This window comes from Schistocerca cancellata, chromosome 6 (genome assembly GCF_023864275.1).
Source record: "Schistocerca cancellata isolate TAMUIC-IGC-003103 chromosome 6, iqSchCanc2.1, whole genome shotgun sequence".
Classification (NCBI taxonomy): Eukaryota; Metazoa; Arthropoda; class Insecta; order Orthoptera; family Acrididae; genus Schistocerca; species Schistocerca cancellata.
The window spans coordinates 225,646,414-225,671,219 of record NC_064631.1 but is presented as its reverse complement, the minus strand read 5'-3'; the positions used below and the strand labels follow the sequence as shown (position 1 = coordinate 225,671,219).

At 43.4% G+C, this 24,806-nt stretch overlaps 1 long non-coding RNA gene across 1 annotated transcript in view; it reads left to right on the top strand.

The window, feature by feature from the left end:
* The window catches only part of LOC126191528 (uncharacterized), a 575,036-nt gene that overhangs the window by 357,913 nt on the left and 192,317 nt on the right, over nt 1–24,806 (top strand). The window contains exon 3 of the long non-coding RNA XR_007538366.1: nt 18,343–18,432. This is a non-coding gene — a long non-coding RNA (uncharacterized LOC126191528). The remainder of the gene's footprint in view (nt 1–18,342; nt 18,433–24,806) is intronic.

Below are 24,806 nucleotides of genomic sequence, written 5' to 3'. Positions count from 1 at the left end.
GCGGTTCTAGGCGCTACAGTCTGGAACCGCGCGACGCTACGGTCGCAGGTGCGAATCCTGCCTTGGGCATGGATGTGTGTGATGTCCTTAGGTTAGTTAGGTTTAAGTAGTTCTAAGTTCTAGGGGACTGATGACCTCAGAAGTTAAGTCCCATAGTGCTCAGAGCCATTTTGAACCTTACTTTTCGGATTACCCTCGTACAAAAATCAAAAACACATGACCACCTTAGAACAGACGTTACTCATCTCATACTTGCGAGGAACTCTCTGCATTCTCTTGTTTGGAATTTCAAGATTTATAACAATGAAATTTAATTTTGTGTTTTTTTTCTTTTTCTTCAATGGTGCAATATTTAGTCAAATGTCATCGCATCTAAATTCTTTCCAGCAGATAGGCCTACTTTACGATTTCGTTGGTTTCTCGCTTTTTCACCACTCACTGACTACCGTCACTGATGCATTTACGTTGCAATACGACTGCTGTCTTGCTGTTCGTTCGAAATCTATTCATGAAACCACAATATTTGATCTTCAATGTTCTGCACAAAAATCCCAACTCATCCTCCTTTCCTAATGCTTAATACTTGGCGTCTACCATAGTGAAACGTTACGTAGTATCCGAATTACAGAAGATAACTTGTGTACTTTGTACAGATTTTTTATTAGACAGAACAGTTCAAAATTTTTTAAAACTGAAATGTGACTAATTGTTGAAAAGACGCTGCCCTGTAGCCCCAACGTTGCCACGGAGAACAAAAGACCTCAGTGGTTGCACCAGCGGTGCCTCTGTGTGTGGGGAGTGATGGTTCAAATGGTTCTGAGCACTATGGGACTCAACTGCTGTGGCCATAAGTCCCCTAGAACTTAGAACTACTTAAACCTAACTAACCTCAGGACATTACACACATCCATGCCCGAGGCAGGATTCGAACCTGTGACCGTAGCGGTCGTGCGGTTCCAGACTGTAGCGCCTTTAACCGCGCGGCCACTCCGGCCGGCTGTGGGGAGTGAGTCTGGTGGGTTGCTCTGCACACAGCATTACCCCTCGGAGCCGACTGCCCACAGCCAAGACGTGTGATCCAGAGCTAGTAACCTAACGAACGAAAAGTGTTACGCACTCTTAACTGTCACAGTATAACGAAGAAGACATTATCACCCAACTATTAGGAAATATGAATCTTAGTAGCTTTTTGATCTTTTGCTATATACTGGGTTTTTGCATCAACCGTCAAGGGGTTATAGATCACGTCATAGAGAACAACTTTTGACAGTGATAGGATGTTCGCTACCGCTTACCAGCAACGGTAGATTTCCTTTAGTACGAGTATTGGCCAACCATGAGACCAAAAGATTTCACCGAACTAACTAGGAATGCTGCATACTACCTAAACTAAAAAAGTGATAGAAAAACGTAAGAATGAGTGTCCATAAGGGGAAAGAGATATTTTAAAACTTACCAGGAACTTCAATTTTGATCGGCCCATCCCCTTTCACACAGAGCAGATGACTGGATTATAGGCAACATAAATGGCATACACACACATCAGAGTGCCTACATCCCTCCGCATCTCAGAAGCATAACCTACTGTCGCCGGGAATTGTCAGTGAATATTTTGTCTATAACGATCGTTGTTCCCCATGATGTTATCTGTCACCATTAGACATTTGATGGAAAGACTTTAAATACCCTGTATGTATCTTTCGTCTTTGTCATGAGACCGTTGTAACACATTCCTGGTGTTAGGGGTATAAGTACAGAAACTGTAATCACTGGTGCCTTAATATGTACTCACAAAAGTGTGTTAGTTGTTTTTTTTTTCTCTGCGTCTAACATGCCTGCAAATATATCACATAATTTACTACCTGACGTCTTCTGCACAGTGGTAATTGTGCCACTAATTAGACTACACCTTTCAGTACAGACTAAACGTTTTACGTTCACACGTGTCCACATTTCAACATCTAACCTGCTTCCCAGGCGAATATAAGTATTAACGGTTCGCTTTCGGCAAATGTACTTCGAAGCACTAACCAATCTAAAAACGTACTATTCGTAATAGCTATAATTACTAGTCTGGAAATGAAGTACATGCTGATGTAATGTTGTTCAGCAAACTGTCGTAAGTCATCAATAAAAGTATCGGCACATATACCCCTAGCACGCTGTATAACCAGCAGGTAAGATTTTTACTTTACCCTATTACTTGTGTAACAAGGAGTATGAAAGCTTGTTCCTAAGTTCGCAAAACTGCATGTCGCGCCTACTATTACGAGTCGTACTTTCGCCATGTTACTCAGCAGTTTCAGTCAGTGTGGTCGTTACAGCATTGCAGAGACCGTTTTTCCCCTAATTCACGCAATACGTGACTAGGCTATCAGCGAGACAATCGCACTTGGTGAAACGGCGTTTCGCGGCACAAAGGAGCGATCAAACGGCAGCCGCGGGCGCATCTGGGTTACCAGACATGCCCTGCCGACGTCTTTAGGCCGCACCAGCCGCCGCCGCCGGCGAGGGCTTTAATGGAAAGTTTATTTATAAATGAATTATGGGAGCGGGGCAGCAGGTCGTTAAGGCAATATGGGGCCGATGGCGGGCGCGATACGGCGCAGTTATACGCCTCCGTGATAGACGAGTGCGCCGTAATTGAAGCCGCACAAATTAAATGCCGGCGTGTGAGTGTGCTTCCAGAGAGACGTGTGTGTGTGTGTGTGTGTGTGTGTGTGTGTTTGTGCGCGTCCGTCCGACTGCCGCGCCGGCTCGTCCGCGGCACGGGCGCGATCGGCTCGCGCCGATAAGCCGCATCGCGCCAAAAGCTTATTTGTTCCACTAAATAATCCTCGGTGCGGCGCGGAGCGCGGGGAAAAAAGCAATGAGCGCGGTGATGAGTGGCGTGACTGGCTGACATAAGGCCGCCACTTGTAATGACGCGCCAACCGCCGGGGCCGCAGCCGCAGCCGCCAACCACCTGGCCGGCCCGCGTGGCGCGCTCGCCCGCGCCTCTATATATAGGCCGGCTTCCTCCGACCTGCGCGATTAAAGAGGCACACTGGACGACCGGCCTCTGGGGACGGTGCCGCTCCCCTCGTCCGACAGCCACGGCGTCACTGGAGAACAAGCAGCTCGTTTGACAACCGTGGCAAGTAGTTGCAAGACGCCACTGGGGCTAAAGCTGTTCAAAATGGTTCAAATGGCTCTGAGCACTATGGGACTTAACTTCTGAGGTCATCAGTCCCCTAGAACTTAAACCTAATTAACCTAAGGACATCACACACACCCGTGCCCGATGCAGGATTCGAACCTGCGACCGTAGCGGTCGCGCGGTTCCAGACTGTAGCACCTAGAACCGCTCGGCCACCCAGGCTGGCGCTAAAGCTGTATTCAGTCTAATTTGCTACTCTAATTTGCTACTCACGTGGACGGAGTATCCCCGCTCAAGGTGCAAGACCGCCAGTCGGGCCCAGATGTATGTAAACGAACTGTGCGCAAGGACACGGAAGGGAGGTTGGGCTCTAACATGTGGGACCGTAGCTGTGTGACATCATAAATATTAATAATTACTAAGTAGTGATGGGTGATACGTGTTACAAACAGGACACAATCGGAAGGACCAGGCCCCTTAGTATTTGTTCTTTTATCACAGGTTTATTACATCAGAGAAATACACATTTTAAAACAAAATTTAACTACATGAAATATTGCTCTCAGTAAAGGTTAATATAAGCAGTGACAAAACTATGTTCTCTTAAGGGTTTCTGCTGGCAACAAATTTTTAGGAGGCAATCTAAGGTTTGTATCAGTTTCACTCAAACACGTAGCTAGTGACTGAATCACGACACAGACACTTTAACAATTTCGGCAACAAATAAATAGCGTGAATTTGTATTCACAGTAACCCACTAATCAACAGCCTTGCCCGGCTAATCCCGGCGGAGGTTCGAGTCCTCCCTCGGGCATGGGTGTGTGTGTTTGTCCTTAGGATAATTTAGGTTAAGTAGTGTGTAAGCTTAGGGACTGATGACCTTAGCAGTTAAGTCCCATAAGATTTCACACACATTTGAACATTTTTTTGAACAGCCTTGCCACTGAATAAGTAGCAGGCCATTTGGAACGAATTAGCAACACCCAGCAACTAGGGGAGTTAATAGCAACAGTCTTTAAATGTCTTGCTCCCTATTAAATAAACAAACCTACAGTAAATAAATGAATAACAAATTAAACACACTACGCTCCACTCAAACTCTTCAGTGGGAGCCAAGCCAAAATGAAGATTCCATTAACTGACTAGCACTGCAGTTACACTAAAGCTCATCTCTGTGTTCCCAGACACACATGGGGCCGGACGGAGTGGCCGTGCGGTTCTAGGTGCTACAGTCTGGAACCGAGCGACCGCTACGGTCGCAGGTTCGAATCCTGCCCCGGGCATGGATGTGTGTGATGTCCGTAGGTTATTTAGGTTTAATTAATTCTGAGTTCTAGGTGAATAATGACCTCAGAAGTTAAGTCGCATAGTGCTCAGAGCCATTTGAACCATCTGAACACACATGAGGCAAACTTATACAAGGCAAGATTTTGAAGGGAGCACATCAGTAAAACCGTTAGTGGAGCTAACTCGTGTCACTGAAAATTAAGGCACTAGACCTGGGCACAAGGTGATATACAGTGAGGTTGCCTTACTGCTATACTGCGCTCCAAAATATTAATTCAAATGGCCAATTCAAAATTAATTACACATAAACCAGCATTAATTAACGAGGAGTGACACCAGGTCACTTGGAGGGATGACAACTCTTAATTGAAAAGACGAATGCCGGAGGCGGCAGTAACATCAAACACCTTCTCCGAGTTTTAACCAGGAGTCACTTCCCGCTATACAAGTAAACATTTAACCAAGCACAAGGAAGGAACACCAAAGAGAAAATTCAAATAAAACCCCCAAAAGATTTTAAAGGGCAGGGAACCTCAACTATTTAAATGTAAAAGAATTAGCTCTCCCCAAAGGCAGTGTAAACGCTAAGCTTACACTTAAGAGTCCACCAAAATTGGTTACAAAACGTCTTATACATTGGCTCCTTTTCTTTAAAAGAAACGCAAGGCTGCTTAACGTCTGCTGGACGTCCGGTATGGCTCGTGTGGGATACACCAGGCAGCAACCCAAGCTAGGCGGTCGCAAGGGGCGGCGAGCAAAATCAGGAGAGCAGACAGGCGGGCAGCCAACACAATCCTCCATCCTGAACCGGCAGACCGCGTACAACCAACTCCACATATACGTGGTTGCTTCCCACCTCGCACCTCGCAGCGCCTCATTAGGTAGCCCGAGCAAACGTCAACTGCCACTCGCTCCGCGAATGCGGAAAACAACTGGGCAAGCAAAGATAAGAAACATCGAAGGATCGATAATGGACATCCAAGAGACTGGCGCGCCAGTAATGAGCTCCACGGCTCAATGGGGACTATCAGCTATTGTAATGAAACAAGGATTACCAAACCACAAACATTTATTGACTGCAAATTCAAATGAGGGTGCTCGGAACAAACACCGAGTCAAATAACTCGCTACGAGAGAATGAGTGCAAACACGCATATCAGTTATGGGTCACAGGGAACGAAGGGTCCACAAATGTTCTAACAGAATAAACCGAATATCCAAGAAACATATCCACCCATGCTAACTGATTATTAATCACGCAATTAAATTGGTAATGATGATTATTTGGTTGGTTGATTTGGGTTGGTTGGTTGGTTCTGCGGAGGGGACGAAACAACGAGGTCATCGGTCCCATCGGATTAGGACACAACGGGGAAGGAAGTCGGCCATGCCCTTTCAAAGGAACCATCCCGGCATTTGCCTGAAGCGATTTAGGGAAATCACGGAAAACGTGAATCAGGATGGCCGGACGCGGGATTGAACCGTTGTCCTCCCGAATGCGAGTCCAGTGGGTGCTAACCACTGCGCCATATCGCTCGGTGTTGATGATTGTATTGGAAAGTTAGTGAGTAAAGGAATGAGAACCCCAAAGAACAAAAATATGTCAGATAGGTCACCTTAAAAGTGATTGATCAACTGACATGAAACAACGTTCCTAACATCATGTACGATTTTTGCACGTTTTTTCCCAGTGAAGCTTACGTCAGTTGCTGAGACGAGGCGTGGCAAGATCGCAGGTGGAAATGGGCTCTGCCATGTCGCGACCCATCTGCTTCCGGAAAGTGCTGACTGGCCTCTGAATTGCTAAAGCCGAATCGACTGCTCCACTCCAATCCCAGACGGTCGCCTCTGACGAACTCTGAATATGAAATCCATCCGTAAGCTTGTGTTTGGTGTTCCTCTGCGGCGTGAGCCCTCTAAAAATGCCGTTTGAAACACTCTGAGACCACGTACTTTATTCTCCCAGTCAGAAGACTTAAAAAGATTTTTGATAAGTCCCAGTTCCAACAAGTTGCGAGCGCCGACCTACGGCAGACCACTGGTCCCAAACTTGCGAGCACCAACCAACTAAAAGCCATTCCTCTAAAACTTCCTGTACATTGTCTTCCGCAATGTTTACAGTCATGCCGCTGGTAGCCCAGTGACGCGAGAGAAAAGACTCACTTGTGGACTCGTCCTGTGGCTCCTACACAACAGTGAGATGTTACCGTTACGAGGCACACAGCATTGCACGGGGCGTCGTGTTCCGTGATGATATTCGCTACTGCGGCGCGGTCTGAGGGCAGTCACTAATCTCGCAGCACGTAAACTTCGTCTTTCGCGAGCAGCGCTAGTTCGGTCAAAGGTTCATGCCGCCCTCGGCCGCAGCGAATGGGCCGTGAGCCTGCTCCCAATAGCTCAGGTGGGCCGTTGTTTCTGTCCTAACCCCTCCCCCCTCTCACCCTTCCCCCCTCCCTTCCCGGCCCCCATCGTCGTGTGTCCGGTGACTCGCCTCTCCTGCTGATTATGGTGGAAACTGCTAGTCTGTAACTTCACTCCCCGATAACTGCCACGGAAATGGACACAACATGCATTTTAGCATTAAAAGAAGAAAGAATTCCTCTGCAACCATCACACTCTCCCACGGATAGTACTGCTCTTTTGCATATACATTAGAAATTAAGGACGAAATTGTCGTATCATATCGAGCAATAAACTTGTTGGGTGAAAAACAATGAAACACAAAGCTGACCACAGCGTGACGCATTTCATAGTATCAGTGGGAATGTGTTAGTATCCTATTCGTCTTACCATTTCTTGACAAATCCCTCATCACAGCAAACGCTCGTATTCCAATAGGTATTCCCTCCCTGTCATCTGTGAACCTGGAGGTTGTAATTTGCCTCACATACTACTGCATAATCCCTCGGTGGCTGCGCTTCTGGTATTATGTTAATAACAAATTAGAAATAACGCAATGCTGCACAAATTAGCTGCACGTTTTTCCACGTTTATTGACACACATATTATTATGATATTCAACTTGTCTCAGATAATGTGTACAGAATGTTCATCGGAGTTGGACATATATATACTCCTACGAAGTCCTTGAGAGTGGCAATACAGGCTGTTCCAAGAGGAATGGTCAGTGTTGAAGAATACGAAGTGAACGATCATTCGAAGAAAAAAAGTCTAGTATACATGGGCTCATGCATACCTTAAGAGCTTTGAGGACTTGTCCATCTTCCGTACTGTGAAACGCACCTCTTCTACTGACACTGTTTACTACTTTTTTTTCTTGCTTTGGTGCATACTCAATAGAATGAAAAGCAAACAGATCGCAGTAGAAGAAATTTGTTTCACAGTTACACACACTGTAGATTTCTAGTACAACTTTATACACACTACTGACAAAAACATAAAATGAAAAAGTCCAGTTACCTATTCACCAAACAATGAAGTTAAAATAATGAATATCACTAGCTGACGGACTTCGACACGGATAGAACACAGTAAATGCTTAATGTTGACTAATTGATAACACGTAAATGATCACGTGTTGGTAAATAACCCACTGATACGCTTTAAGTAGACTCGCATTCGGGAGGAAGACAGTTTAAATCCCAGTCCAACCACCGAGATTTAGTTTTTCCGTGATTTTCCTGATTCGCTCAAGGCAAACGCCAGGATGACTCCTCTGAAAAGGGCAGGGGCGCTTTCCTTCCCCGCCCTTCGGTAATCCGAGTTTGAGCTTCGTCTCTGATGATCTCATTGTCGACGGGACATTAAACTCTTTCTACCTTTCTTACACAATTTAACTCGGTATTAATTCCAAATTGTCCGTTTTGAATGACACAGAGTTGTTGATCGAATGAAAGGAAACCGAGGATTTTAAGAGAGACACAGAAATGTTAACGAGGTGGTTAATAAGACTGACTTTGTTACGTGATATTACACACATGAATCGTACCTGCAGAACTAACTGGATCGTTGTCTAGCATTCTTACTTGCACTTAGATTTATAACAGGGAAAGAGTAACATTAGTGAATACAGAATTGCAATAAGCCAAGAAGTAATCTGATTTAACTACGTGTCAGATAACTTGAAAATTGACAAAGTTGTAACTAAGTGTTGTGAATACATTAAATACTCCCGCAGGTATTTACCTAATATGCCAAAATTAATTAACTTACATAATATTCTAGATCTGATGTTAGCAAACTGACATGTTTTCGTAGTAAAAGTGGGAATTTTTGTAATTAGTGTAACAAGGGATATAAAACTAGGTTTTTGAAATTTGGAAATAAGCTCCAGTTAAAACTGAAAGCTTATAGGAAGCGGGAACATTAATTACAAATAAGTTTTGAACTACGATGTTTTTGGAAATATAAAAACCTAAGAGCCTTTAGACTAAGTGTGTCAGCACAGAGGGAGTTTCATATTAGCTCATTACAAGTTCTATCTCGACTTGTTTAGGGATCATCAAATTGAGAATTTCCATCAAGACTGTTTGCAAGTAAAGCAGTTAGTGTGTTGTCATAAGTATCTGTTGTCGTAAGTATCGGGTAAACTGCATCGAGGATAATAAAATTTTATGGAATCCATCTTAAATAAGAAATAACTCTTGTGTGTAACTATTGTGTATGTATTATTCAGAAAACAAGATAAAATTAAGAAAAAATTATATTATTAATATTATGTTAATACTGTTATTATAGTTAGGAATGGGATAAGAATAAGCGGGTGGTTCCAGCTTGCTGTGTTATAAGGCCACTGTGCAGTCCGATGCTGCCCCAGTTTTTTTTTTTTTTTGCTTCTATCCTTCAATTTCATCTAATGTTCCTCTTTTTTCTAAGCTGCCTCGTATCAATCGCTGATCGTAGTCTTTCATCTTGAAGAAGGAGCTTTCCACGTTGGGTAGGTGATCTCCAGGATGAAGAGTCGAGGGCTGACGTTTTCCAGTTGCTAACACCAATGTGATACTTCTCCATGTTAGCCTTAATCACTTCCGTAAATCGTTTCCACTGACGTTTCACACAGAGTTTTCCCACCATTAATTCAGATTAAAGCACTTTTTTGAAAAGCAATTACTGGGCAAAGCGTTTACATGCACTGTCCATCGTAACTGGCGTCTTAAAACTATGACATCTGTAATGATTGTATGTGTCTCTTAAAGACGTTGATATTTGTGGGTCTGACTTGCCTAAATATGGGATCTGCCAATCTCTGAAACCAGGAGTCATTAGTTCATTGTTACAAATGGTAACAATCAGTTCATATATGTGTCCTATGAATTCCTCACCACATCCTTTGAGAGTAGTATAGTATCAGTGTTGCTTTAGGTGACTTGACAGCGTACTTCTTCTTCGCAGGGAGCCATGTTCATCTTTGATGAGTACTTGTTCCATGATGTCGTACACCAGTTAATAACTGATGCCTGATTCAGAAGGTTTTTAAAATGTTCTTGGCAGTATTATTGACCAACACCATCACAATGAGATTCTTAATCTAGTCTATATGCATCGCACTCGTCCTCATATCTAAGATACGTAATGCACGGCTGAGCGATAATCCTCATCAACTAGCCCCTTAGAATTCTTTAACTGGAAAAAGTTTTTTTCGCCATTATTTAATCTAGTCATCAGGAGGAGGAGAGTTGGTCCCACGAAATTCTCAATCAGCAGAGTTTGCGTCAATGTACTGGATTAAATTCCAAACCTTCCCGGAATGTCTCAAGGGATGAAGGGTTGTGGCACTGTTGATGGTGACCCGTACGTAGGATGGGGACGTTAACCTAGAGAGGGATTAGGCATGAGGCGAAACTGCGTTTCACCTTCTTCCTATATTTCATCATCATACGAAAGAAAAATAACACACTAGAAAACACATCCATCTCCACTCAGCTTGTGGCCTTTCTTATTTTATCTACGCAAAATTTTTTCTATCCATTGCAAATAATATTTCAGAGAAGACCATCGTACGTGTGAAATCCGTCTACCTAGAACAGAAAAAATTATCACGGAACTTTGCAAATTTAATTTTCACCTTCACTTTTCGGAATCAATGGATGAAACCGTAGAATTGCAGCTAAACACTGATGAGGAAAGTTCACCGCGCCATTGACACTGACAGATCGTCAGCTTCTCGTTAACATTGAGCGAAGCAACGTTCCAAAAAGAAAGAGAAAAATGAGAACGAAACAATTCTCAGCAACCTGCAACGCTGATGTTTCCCACTAGTGAATTGGTGGTCGCGTGGCACCCGTCTGCTGTCATAATAGCGCCACGTGTATTAATAACGGCTTTTGTACCAGGCGCCGCTTTATTAGCAGGACACGTGCCCATGTAATTGCGGTTCACGCTCACATGGCGGACAAATTGCGATTACTCGCAACCACCTACTCTCCAAAATTTCAGAAGACAGTTCTTAGTTAAAAATGAAAGATGGCAAATGAACACATTTGACCACCTTTGTTGCTGCGTAATCTAGTTCTAGAAGTTATGATTAAAGTTTTTAATATCTTCTATACTCCACATGTGGTAGTTTAATTTCTTCCTGTCCACTTTAATTATGACCTACCGCAGCCGGTACCACATCACTTACTCTTCAGTTTTAGAGTCACTTAGAAAATATTTATAGCTGTACAAACTACATTTTTAAATCATTTTGTCTTGTTACTAAGCATCTGAAGGTGACGGCACGGCTCCAACCTCTGTTTCTCTTGAAATTTCTTTAGGGCTTAGCTTGTCAAAACTACACCCATACACCCACCCACCCACCCACCCACACACACACACACACACACACACACACACACACGCACATACAGATCCGTATTCAGTTTTCTCCGAAGTGTATACTGTTACAATTGAGTCAGCAAAAACTACGTATGGCTTCCATTTTGAGACTCAACAGTATCGATGTAGAAAAACTTGTGATGCAAATGAGTACCCTTTGTGAGATCTCCACGATAACGCTGATCTTCCTGTCTTTCTTTCCCTTCATGGAAAAAGAAATTACGCCATCTGAAACCGCTTTGTGATATCTACGCTGCTAGACGTTCCGTTAGAAAACGAAATGAAGGTAAAACTTGAGTTTTACTGACAATGGGATAAACAAATATTTTGGAGTATTTACCATGGAGGATGGTTGGAGATACGCAGTTATCAAATACATTCTGATAAATAGTTTAAAGTCTTACGTCAGCTCCACATCGCCTGATAATTTTTCACAAATACCGTAAATGAACATAAACTCCAAAGCGCATTATGTAGTACTATAAATCATCAAGGCAACAATATATTTATTTGCAACTTGTATCACAAGACCTAGCGTCCCACTAATCATATGTAAAAAAATATCTAATCTACATTCACCTTCATTACTTACCACCTTCTTCGGAAGTACTTGTTACTTCTTATTTTGTCTTTCACTGGTATCATTTTATACAGATGTTCACTATTTCATTATCATACAGCCATTATAGGATTTTAAAACAAAACAGGATTATTATTAGGCCATTCACTCTCAAGGAATTGACCTAAAAGGCTTCTTCTGGAAATTCCTGTAATCTTTCTTAGCAAGTATTCTGATAACAAGATACAATTCAATGACTTACTCTCGCCACTTGAATACAGTAAGTTGATTTGGAGACGGGAAAAGTTGATAATGTTTCATTCCTGGGATTATAGTTTTATTATAAATTCATCTGGAAGGAAAATTGGCAGAGAACTGCGAAACGGATTAAACAAGTAATTATTTGCATTTTGAATTTTGTCAGACATATACAGGGTGGTCCATTGATAGTGACCGGGCCAAATATCTCACGAAATAAGCATCAAACGAAAAAACTATAAAGAACGAAACTCGTCTAGCTTGAAGGGGGAAACCACATGGCGCTATGGTTGGCCCGCTAGATGGCGCTGCCATAGGTCAAACGGATATCAACTGCGTTTTTTTAAAATAGGAACCCCCATTTTTTATTACATATTCGTTTAGTACGTAAATAAATATGAAAGTTTTAGTTGGACCACTTTTTTCGCTTTGTGATAGATGGCGCTGTAATAGTCACAAACGTATAAGTACGTGGTATAACGTAACATTCCGCCAGTGCGCACGGTATTTGCTTCGTGATACATTACCCGTGTTAAAATGGACCGTTTACCAACTGCGGAAAAGGTCGATATCGTGTTGATGTATGGCTGTTTTGATCAAAATGCCCAACGGGCGTGTGCTATATATGCTGCTCGGTATCCTGGACGACATCATCCAAGTGTCCGGACCGTTCGCCGGATAGTTACGTCATTTAAGGAAACAGGAAGTGTTCAGCCACATGTGAAACGTCAAACACGACCTGCAACAAATGATGATGCCCAAGTGGGTGTTTTAGCTGCTGTCGCGGCTAATCCGCACATCAGTAGCAGACAGATCGCGCGAGAATCGGGAATCTCAAAAACGTCGGTGTTGAGAATGCTACATCAACATCGATTGCACACGTACCATATTTCTATGCACCAGGAATTGCATGGCGACGACTTTGAACGTCGTGTACAGTTCTGCCACTGAGCGCAAGAGAAATTACGGGACGATGACAGATTTTTTGCACGCGTGTTATTTATTGACGAATCGTCATTCACCAACAGCGGTAACGTAAATCGGCACAATTTGCACTATTGGGCAACGGAAAATCCACGATGGCTGCGACAAGTGGAACATCAGCGATCTTCGCGGGTTAATGTATGGTGCGGCATTATGGGGGGCAGGATAATTGGCCCCAATTTTATCGATGGCAATATAAATGGTGCAATGTATGCTGATTTCCTACGTAATGTTCTACCGATGTTACTACAAGATGTTTAACTGCATGACAGAATAACGATATATTTCCAACATGATGGATGTCGGGCACATGGCTCACGTGCGGTTGAAGCGGTATTGAATAGCATATTTCATGACAGGTGGATTGGTCGTCGAAGCACCATACCATGGCCTGCAGGTTCACTGGTTCTGACGTCCCTGGATTTCTTTGTATGGGGAAAGTTGAAGGATATTGGGGGCTATGGTGATCCACCGACAACGCCTGACAACATGCGTCAGCGCATTGTCAATACATGTGCGAACATTACGGAAGGCGAACTACTCGCTGTTGAGAGGAATGTCGTTACACGTATTGCCAAATGCATTGAGGTTGACAGACAACATTTTGAGCATTTATTACATTAATGTGGTATTTACAGGTAATGACGCTGTAACAGCATGTGTTCTCAGAAATGATAAGTTCACAAAGGTACATGTATCACATTGGAACAATCGAAACAAATGTTCTATATTTTAATTAAAAAAAAAACCTACTTGTTACCAAATGTTCGTGTAAAATTGGGAGCCATACGTTTGTGACTATTACAGTGCCATCTATCACAAAGCGAAAAAAGTGATCCAACTAAAACATTCATATTCTGCACGAATATGTAATAAAAAATGGGGGTTCCTACATTTAAAAAAACGCAGTTGATATCCGTTTGACTTATGGCAGCGCCATCTAGCGGGCCAACCATAGCACCATCTGGTTTCCCCCTTCAAGCTAGACGAGTTTCGTTCTTTGTAGTTTTTTTCGTTTGACGCTTAATTCGTGAGATATTTGGCCCGGTCACGATCAATGGGCCACCCTGCATAGCGTCTACATGGAAAAGATAACATGTTTCCTTCGCTTTCATTCCATGGTGCCGGATAGTGACATGTTTCGTGATAACTCCTCAATCCGTATCCAGAAGCAGATATTACGATGTATTTATGATGTGAAGAGAAGAACACTGTGCAGAACTTATTCAAAGCCTTGTATTCTCAATGTATTTACTGCTTAATGAAGTTTGTGGTAAGTAATATATTTCTTTCTAACCTAAGACTCAGAGTACAAATGTGACGTTAGAAATAAGAACAATCTGCATAAAAGTTTGAAGGGGCTGACTTTAGTCCAAAAGGTGACCATTGTGTGGGAAAATACATTTCCATGAACTGCCTGCCAGTAATCCTAAGAAGTTTAGCCATTAATAACGTTCAGATGAAGAGGCGGATGAGGGATATAATAGTTCCAGGTACCCTGTATCGAGATTTCATTAACAAAATCATGTAAACGATATGTTAGTCAAAGTGCACAAACTGGAAATACCATTTAAGGGGCTCCGGAACGCCCTATACTTGCAATGTTAAAATAACGCTTATAAATTACATCTTTCCTCACAAAGTATTTGAGGTAGGAAGTTGAACTTTTTACAGATTATTTATTGGAACATGGGCTACAACTCAACACAGGGATTTTACAAAATTTTAGTTCAGTTATTAAAGATGATTTTTTTTCAATTGTAATGAAAATTCACAACATTTTTTTGCAATTTTTTATTTATATATTCAAAAATATACAGTTTTTTGGAAAAAGGCTGTGTTAAATTATGCAGAAGGTACTGTGTAACATTTACTGAAAGTTTGAAACAAATATGTTTGGAAGATCCTTAGAAAACATGTAATTAGTATGAGAAAATAAAAGTTTTGGGAATCGAGCGAGCCGGCCGGTGTGGCCGTGCGGTTAAAGGCGCTTCAGTCTGGAACCGCGTGACCGCTACGGTCGCAGGTTCGAATCCTGCCTCGGGCATGGATGTGTGTGATGTCCTTAGGTTAGTTAGGTTTAATTAGTTCTAAGTTCTAGGCGACTGATGACCTCAGAAGTTAAGTCGCATAGTGCTCAGAGCCATTTGAACCATTTTGAATCGAGCGACAAAGATTGGATTAACTTTTTAGTGCATTCCAGGTCCATAGGATGGATTATCTTCATCCTCTGCAAACTCCTCCTCCAGCTTCCTCTTGTTCCTCCTCCTGTTTACTCTTGCTTGTATTTCTAGACTCTTTACAGCCCTGTCTGCAGCCCGAAGGCGTTCCTTGTCTAAAGCAAGCATCGCTCGTACCATGTTAGAACCTATCTTCATTCCCATATTTCTAAACACCTTGCACCTTACAATGTTGCCATCATTGAAAGTCGCAACAGCAACTTTACTTTTACTCATTATTATACTTCAACAAAACAGAGACTCAAGAAACAGAATTAATTACGAATATTTTCGAGATAACGACAGAGTAAATAAACATGAAACAATCGACAATCACACCAGCGATATATATTGAACCATCACAGGTTAGCCACAACACATACTTTATCTCACATCACTAAAATGTACCTGATGAACACGGACGTTAATAATAACACCATTTGACAGCAGTTTAACAGCACCACAGTGGGTCACGGCCATGTAGAACAAATTCCAAAAAAAATTTAAAAATAGTTGTAGTCTTCGGAATTGAATAAATTATATGTCTATTAAAAGAAAACGCAAAAAAGTAAAAATTGAACTTTTCATGATTTTGAGCCTTTCCGGAGCCCCTTAACACTAAGGAGACAAAACTCACGGGATAGCGATATGCACATACACAGATGGTGATAGTATCGAGTACACATGGTACACAGGGGCAGTGCATTGGCGGAGCTGTCAATTCTACTCAGGTGATTTATGTGAAAAAGTTTCCTATGTGATCATGGCTGCACAATGGAAATTAACAGACGTGAATGGAGAATGGTAGTTGGAGTTAGACGCTAACACTCAATTTAGAAAGTCGCTTGGGAATTCAATATTTTGAGATCCAGAGTGTCAAGAGTACCAAATTTCAGGCGTTACCTCTCACCACGGACAATGCATCGGCCGACGGCCTTCACTTAACGATAGAGAGCAGCGCCGTTTCTGTAGATGTGTCAGTTCTAACAAACAAGCAACCTTCGAAAATAACCGCAAAAAATGTGGGAAGTTGGTCGAACATATTCGTTAGGACAGTGCAGCGAAATTGGGCGTTAATGGGCTATGGCAGCAGACGACCGACGCGAGTACCTTTGCCAACAGCACGATATCGCCGGCAAATCCTCTGCTGGGCTCGTCACAATATTGGTTGATCCTTAGACGACTGGAAAACCGTTGCCTGGTCAGGTGAGTCCCGATTTCGGTCGGTAGGAGCTGATGGTAGGGTTCGAGTATGGCGCATATCTCACGAAGCCATGGATACAAGTTGTCAACAAGGCAATGTGGAAGCTGTTGGTGGCTCCATAATGCCGGCCTGTGTGCCCGAGCGGTTCTAGGCGCTTCAGTCTGGAACAGCGCGACCGCTACGGTCGCAGGTTCGAATCCTGCCTCGGGCATGGAGGTGTGTGATGTCCTTAGGTTAGTTAGGTTTAAGTAGTTCTAAGTTCTAGGGGACTGATGACCTCAGATGTTAAGTCCCATAGTGCTCAGAGCCATTTGAACCATATGAAGCTCCATAATGGTGTGGGCTTTGTTTACATGGACTGGACTGGGTCTTCTATTTCAACTGAACACATCATTGACTGGAAATGGCTGTGTTCGGCTACTTGAAGACAATTTGGAGCAATTCATGGACTTCACGTTCCCAAACAACTGTAGAATTTTAATGGATGACAGTGCGTCATGTCATCTGGCCCAAATTTCTCCCGATTGGTTCGGAGATCAGGCGAAATGTGGGCGGCGAGGACCAAGGACTGTAGCAATCTCCGAAATAGCGTGCAGCGGCGCTGCTCCAGCCGCTACCCCGGCAGGCGAGGGCTACCAGGCGAGCGCGGCTGAGTTCCGGCTGAGCGGCCTTGCAGACGTCAGCAGCGGTGTCAGCATACCAGGAGTTGCTAAGCCGGTTGGACCCGCGGCATAGGGCGCGGGCGGCCGCCGACACTGTGCTGCACTCATTGAAGCACTGTAAATTATGAGAATAAAGTAAGGCCACCAAATACCGCTGTATCACTCTGCACTGCCCCTTGACGCTTTTAAACTTGCTCGGCCTCCTGACGAAAGACGGCGGTGGGTCCCGGCTTCAGCTCGACACCCCGCAACAAAGCACGTAATAATCCCTTCACATCTGCGTCTGCCATCTGAGAACTCATTGCAATATCCTGCATCGTACCCAACCATTAATCGCAGACTAGCAGCAGCTGTCAAGGGACTTGGCATCCCATGCTTAGGCTGCCGTTTGGATCACAGCACAAAGGGCTGCATGTGGGGTGGTGACCGGGTAACATGGATTGCAGGTGAACGGTGCCGCAGTGTGTTCAGCGATGAATCGCGGTTCTCCACTACCCGGGATGACCATCCTGGTTCAGTATGCTTTGGAGAGGCACATTGTTGTTGTTAGTCCTGTCGTCTCGTTGGGGTGGGTGGATGGGTGGGGAGGGGGGAGAGCAGTCATTGGTTTTGCCTTCAGGTCACAGCTGGTAGTGACAAAGGTAACTCTGACAGACATCTTGCATCCTCATGTGTTACCTTCTACGTGACAGTATGTGGGGTCATTTTCCAGCAGGACAATTCTCGTCCGCACATGGATCGTGTCTCTATGAATTATCTACGTGATATTGATGTACTCACGTAGTAAGCAAAATTCCCAGCTTTGTCCTTGATAGAATATTTGTAAAGCAATCTCGGAAGATAACTGCATACCAGTACCAGGGTCCAGGATGTCAAGGACGAGTTGTAAGAGTCGTGAGCCAGCTCGCCTGAGAAGAGGCTACAAGGGCTCTCATGATACCCTTCCAGGACAAAGGGCGCGTAACTCCATCCTGATAAATCGGCTTATATTGCTAAGTTCTTCGCAAATTTGACTCCGTTTTGAAATTAGTATAGCAAAACATACCATCTGAGTGCCTCATGCTTCATTTCGTTTTCTTCTCCTCTCCTGGGTCCTTCACTTTTCAAGCAGAGTATTTGTGTGTGACGTATTCCATACCGAGGACGATCTCCTGATGATTGGTGTATGAAACGACATTGTATCTAATCTAATGCAGTCTATGGCAATCTAAACTGTTCTAATATTTAACATTCTTAATTTTTTTATTTTACAGCTTTCAACTCTTCCTGTCAGCTGCAGAGTTCACACCAAGACAAATTTTCACCAAAGTTCTCCAGATCTACACCATTTCTGCTCATTCCAGGTTTGTAATTCTAAGTTAATACTTGACTTATGTATCTAATAGGACGCGTTAGCTCTGATTAACGGAGTCCCAGGCTGCAGCAATGTTCTTAATATAACTTTTTGTTATTCTGACATCACGAACTGAAACCTATGCATGTTGAACAAAGCTAGTCACTAAATGGAGGGTTATAAAATCTTATTATTCTGGATATCGAAATACTCAGCAACCAATTGCATAAGAGAAATTCAATTTATTTATTTGTTTGGCGCACTTAATACCCTTCTTCAGAAGGCTGTACAGGAAAATAGACCACAAATAAGTAGAAGTCAGATAAAAATATTAAAATTAGGGACGAAAAGTTTAAGAAATTTAAAAAATGAAAGATAAGAAATTGTTTATACTAAAACCTATCTTTTATTTGCGAGTGTCAACAATAAGTGCAGACAGCAAAGTGTTGTGGTCCCGAATAGAAGACGGGAGCCATAATTAATACAATAATGAATCCATTAATACCATAAGTGCTCGTAGATGCTTACATGTGGCTCTTACTGCCTGAACAAAAATGGTATAAAGATGCCAAACCGTCAGGGGCGCTGCAGTCATGGACTGTGCGGCGGAGGTTCGAGTCCTCCCTCGGGCATGGGTGTGTGTGTTTGTCCTTAGCATAATTTAGGTTCAGCAGTGTGTAAGCTTAGGGACTGATGACCTTAGTAGTTAAGTCCCATAAGATTTCACATACATTTGAACATTTGAAGATGCCAAACTAGTGCAGACGTCATGCCAGAACTGCAGTTAAGCAGCTGATGAATGCATATCTTGTAGTTGGTCTCAGAGTGGAGGTGAAAGTACGATAAAATAATAAATCAAAACCTAATACAACCATAGTTGTCATAAGGCATGTAAGTCGACATAAGCAGCGCAATACGTAATATAAATACCTCTTGATAAATGAAATAAGTTAATATCAACGACAGTTGTCGCTACGGATGGGAAATTCGGGATATAATCTCCAAACGGCTGAAGTGAAGTCAGCAGCATACTAGGAGAAAACACGTCAATAAAAACAAATAGCGAAGCGCATCATGTGGCTGGAGCTTGTGACTGGAGTAAGTGGAGAGGCAACTCTCAACCATTAGCTAATATTAAGTATGGGAAAGTGGCTACAGAGGAAAAGAAGCTTGGGCACAATTAAAGTACTGGAATATATGCAGGTCGCAATTACGTTTCGTGAAAGAATTGTGTTTAGCGGCTTTTATACCAGTTGTATGACACTGTAAGTATTGTAGCAAATTTGTGGTGTATTTTCCTGCTCATACTTCTGAAGTAAAGCACCAAGTGGCCGAAACCGGTTAAGAAATTAAACTACTTTTATGGAAATGACTGCTGATTATTTCGATATATACAACTACTGTTGCTGAGGTTGGCTGAAACACTAATCTTATTAATGCTTTCAAATATTGGTTGGTTTCTATCGGAGTTCTTACATTATATCCATGATACTTCCATGTTGGTTGATTTTTCGAATATTAGTTAATTTTAAGTACATTTTGGATGCAGATTTAACAAACAGCCCATCAATAAACAGGACAAAGAAAGCAACCGGTACAGCTAAGCAGCAGTCTTACCAAAATGTTGTGTACACGATGGTAAGTAATGTATGTATTCGCCCACCCGGTTAGCCGATCGATCTAACGCACGGCTTTCCCGAGCGGGAAGGAGCGCCTGGTCCCCGGCACGAATCAGCCCGGCGGACTTGTGTCGAGATCCGGTGAGCCGGCCAGTCTGTGGATGGTTTTTAGGCGGTTTTCCATCTGCCTCGGCGAATGCGGGCTGGTTCACCTTATTCCGCCTCAGCTGCACTATGTTGGCGATTGCTGCGCAAACAAGTTCTCCACGTACGCGTACACCACCATTACTCTACCACGCAAACATAGGGGCTACACTCGTCTGAACATACAACACATGCAATTTATATACTTGAGTGATGTCTGTTCTGCCGCACATGTCCGATAGAACAGATAGCACTCAAATTTGGACATTTCTGAAAGAGCGTGACGGCTACTTGACGTTTGTTTCAGTGCGGATGCAGTAATGTCGTCCGAGCTCCTGCGGGAATCAATACATCGCGAGTAGGGTGTTTATGGATGAGGAACGCTACATTGCAGCGTACGATAAGTTGGAAATTTGAGTCTTTCATGGACGGTGTTCGGATGGCCGAAGGGGGTAGGTGGCCGCTCATTAGAAGCGGTAAATCCGAATTCGTGTCCCAGTCCGGCACAAATTTTCAGCTTTCGCCATTGGATTACCACAATGCACTGTGCATGCACCATTTCAGATGAGAATAGCTTGAGGTTGTACCGCTACCTTCTCACCTGAAATAGATAGAAATAGGCCATTACTAACCAACATGTTACACTGTATTACTCATCCAAGTACAGCATATCACTTCCCTCTATATATTACAAATTATTCTTAACCATGCTCACTGTGTTACATTTTCTTTTTAAAAATTTTTCTTTGACATTTGCATTGTATAAATTATATTCTTATCAACTAGGTAGTAACAAATTATATGCAACCATTTTAACAATTTTTAAGCATTTAATTCGCATTAACCTCAGAGAAATCTTTATATATAATTTATACCATTTTTAAAAAAAAGCATTAACAACACCTTACATTTCAAGGCGATGGGTTACTCTGTACTGTTAATGAAATAAATAAATAAATTAATCTCGACTAGAAGTCGCGAATTCCCGGCGATTCGTTACCTCTCTTATCTCATTCTCTATTTAATATAAAAAGTAATGATGTGCGAAACTCACTTTAATACAAGACTTCAGATGGCATTGCTTTTACTACAGGAAAGATTACATTTCGGAGTACAATCGAAACTCCCTGGCACCATGACATGCGTCCTATATTAGGAGCAGACGTTATCGAGTTGCAACATAGATGTACACTAGAGCAAAACGACCGAACGAATTAGCGCAGCGACTAGCACGCTGAACTTGCATTTGGGAGAACGACGATTCAAATCCCCGTTCGGCTATGCCGATTCAGGTTTTCCGTGATTTCGCTAAATCACTTAATGCAAATGCCGGGATATTTCCTCTGTTAGGGTACGGCCGGTTTCCCGTCCCATCTTTCTCCAACCAAAGCTTCTGCTCCGGATCTAACGACCTCGTTGCCGACGGGATGTTTAGCTCTAATCTTCCGTCCTTCCGTTAGATCAGGACAGGAGCAGAGTACAGATACAGGTGATGCTGTTTAATCACAAAACCACTGCCGCGTCCTCTCCAGGATTTCTCCACATTCGGAGTAAAAATTCTATAGCAATTATCCCTTTACGACATATGACAAGAAACGTGGGAACTCAAATCTAGTAAAATTCAGAAGAATCACTGAAAAGCCTTGAAGACGACACCTCGGTTGAGACGAGTCGCAATGCAGTAAAAAGTGGAGAACGTTACCTAATACCAAACGCGTCGATGCTACACTACTGGCCATTAAAATTGCTACACCAAGAAGAAATGCAGATGATAAACGGGTATTCATTGGACAAATATATTATACTAGAACTGACATGTGATTGCATTTTCACGTAATTTGGGTGCATAGATCCTGAGAAATCAGTACCCAGAACAATCACCTCTGGCCGTAATAACGGCCTTGTAATGCCTGGGCATTAAGTCAAACAGAGCTTGGATGGCGTGTACAGGTACAGCTGCCCATGCAGCTTCAACACGATACCACAGTTTATCAAGAGTAGTGACCGGCGTATTTTGACGAGCCAGTTGCGGGGCCACCATTGACCAGACGTTTTCAATTGGTGAGAAATTTGGGGAATGTGTTGGCCAAGGTGGCAGTCGAACATTTTCTGTATCCAGAAAGGCCCGTACAGGAGCTGCAACATGCGGTCGTCCATTATCCTGCTGAAATGTAGGGTTTCGCAGGGATCGAATGAAGGGTAGAGCCACGGGTCCTAACACATCTTAAATGTAACGTCCACTGTTCAAAGTGCCGTCAATGCGAACAAGAGGTGACCGAGACGTGTAACCAATGGCACCCCATACCATCACGCCGGGTGATATACCAGTATGGCGATGACGAATACACGCTTCGAAAGTGCGTTCACCGCGATGTCGCCAAACACGGATGCGACCATCATGATGCTGTAAACAAAACCTCGATTCATCCGAAAAAATGACGTTTTGCCATTCGTGCACCCAGGTTCGTCTTTGAGTACACCATCGCAGGCGCTCCTGTCTGTGATGCTGCGTCAAGGGTAACAGCAGCCATGGTCTCCGAGCTGACAGTCCATGCTGCTGCAAACGCAGTCGAACTGTTCGTGCAGATGTGTGTTGTCTTGCAAACGTCCCCATGTGTTGACTCAGGGATCGAGACGTGGCTACACGATCCATTACAGCCATGCGGATAAGATGCCTGTCATCTCGACTGCTAGTGATACGAGGCCGTTGGGATCCAGAACGGCGTTCCATATTACTCTCCTGAACCCACAGATTCCATATTCTGCTAACAGTCATTGCATCTCGACTAACGCGAGCAGCGATGTCACCATACGATAAACCGCAATCGCGATAGGCTACAATCCGACCTTTATCAAAGTCGGAAAGCCACATCGGTTTGTGGGTTGAATCGATGCAGAATGACCTGTCAAAGGGAAAATTCATTTTTCATATGACATTTAGGCTCCTACAGCATATTTTTCACACCGTGATGGCTGTGTGGAGCCAGCACATGGGGACCGGACGTGCACAAATAATAACAGGTATGAAGCATGCTGCGTTAACGAAGTACGTGATGTTCACTTGACCGTAATTGACTGTGCGGCTTTGTTGATAGGGCTGCAGCACTATGGCCCCTTGCGCCCTTCTGCGTCGGCGACGCAACACTGTCTGTTGCAAGCAGGACTTATGATAAGCGAACAGTTACTTTGGTTTCCGTAACGTGGAAACTGCGAAGGCTTCAGACTGATAGTAGCAAGCAGGCGATTCCTGGGTTGCCGACTGGACAAATTTTGTATTGCCGGACGTGTCCCCGCTTCAATCTGTCCTACAGTAACGTCTGCGAAAGCAGTAGATGCTATCGTAGTAATCAAAATCACGTAGTGTTTAAGAATCGCACAGTAGACAAATCCCAAGCCTGATAGTTTCACACCAGTGAAGTTTGGAAAGTAGGAGACTGTTAATATCGGAAGGTCATGAGCCGTGCGAGGATCGATACTCGGTAGAGCATTTGCCCGCGAAAGGCTCAAATGGTTCAAATGGCTCTGAGCACTATGGGATCCAACATCTATGGTCATCAGTCCCCTGGAACTTAGAACTACTTAAACCTAACTAACCTAAGGACATTACACAACACCCAGTCATCACGAGGCAGAGAAAATCCCTGACCCCGCCGGGAATGCGAAAGGCAACGGTTCCGATTTTGACGCCTTGCCTAGCACGGAATTTTGATCAGCCTGGAAGTTTAAACTTAAATTTGGATAATCTGGTGGAGAAATGAACCTCCACCCGTCTCAATGCAAGTCTAGACGCCTTCCCCAGGCGTTTTTTCGCTTTATGATTTTGTGAAGCAGCTGTATAATGGCTGTCTCTCCTAAGAACCCAAACAAGTACTGCGTTTCACGTCTTTTACGCAACGCACAGTCGCTACTGAAAGGGTTGGTTTGTTTCCCGTTAAAAACAAAATGATTTTAAAACGAGATTTTACATTTCCATTCGATAGAGGGATCCAGCATTAGCTTGGTGCGAGATTCGGTTTAGAAGCGTATATGGAAACCTATGTCGCCACATCTTCGTTCCACAACTTACCCTGTCACGTGTACCGTCCAGTCCCGCTCTGTCTGCTACTGCCATGCAGCTGCGCTACTCAGTCTCTGCTGGAGTACTGATTATTCTTCGTGTTTTACCGTCCCAGTTAATATTTAGTGCTAAACCGAATGTCGAACTTGACTATTCTGGGACCGCTCTATTAAATGGACGCAGACTTTAAAAATCATTTATTTATAACTGGAAAATAACCGACGCTTTTTGTCGACAGTGGGCGTCGTATGAAACAGGTGATGAGCAATATTTGATTGGATCGACTCCATTTACACATTATACACTCCTGGAAATTGAAATAAGAACACCGTGAATTCATTGTCCCAGGAAGGGGAAACTTTATTGACACATTCCTGGGGTCAGATACATCACATGATCACACTGACAGAACCACAGACACATAGACACAGGCAACAGAGCATGCACACTGTCGGCACTAGTACAGTGTATATCCACCTTTCGCAGCAATGCAGGCTGCTATTCTCCCATGGAGACGATCGTAGAGATGCTGGATGTAGTCCTGTGGAACGGCTTGCCATGCCA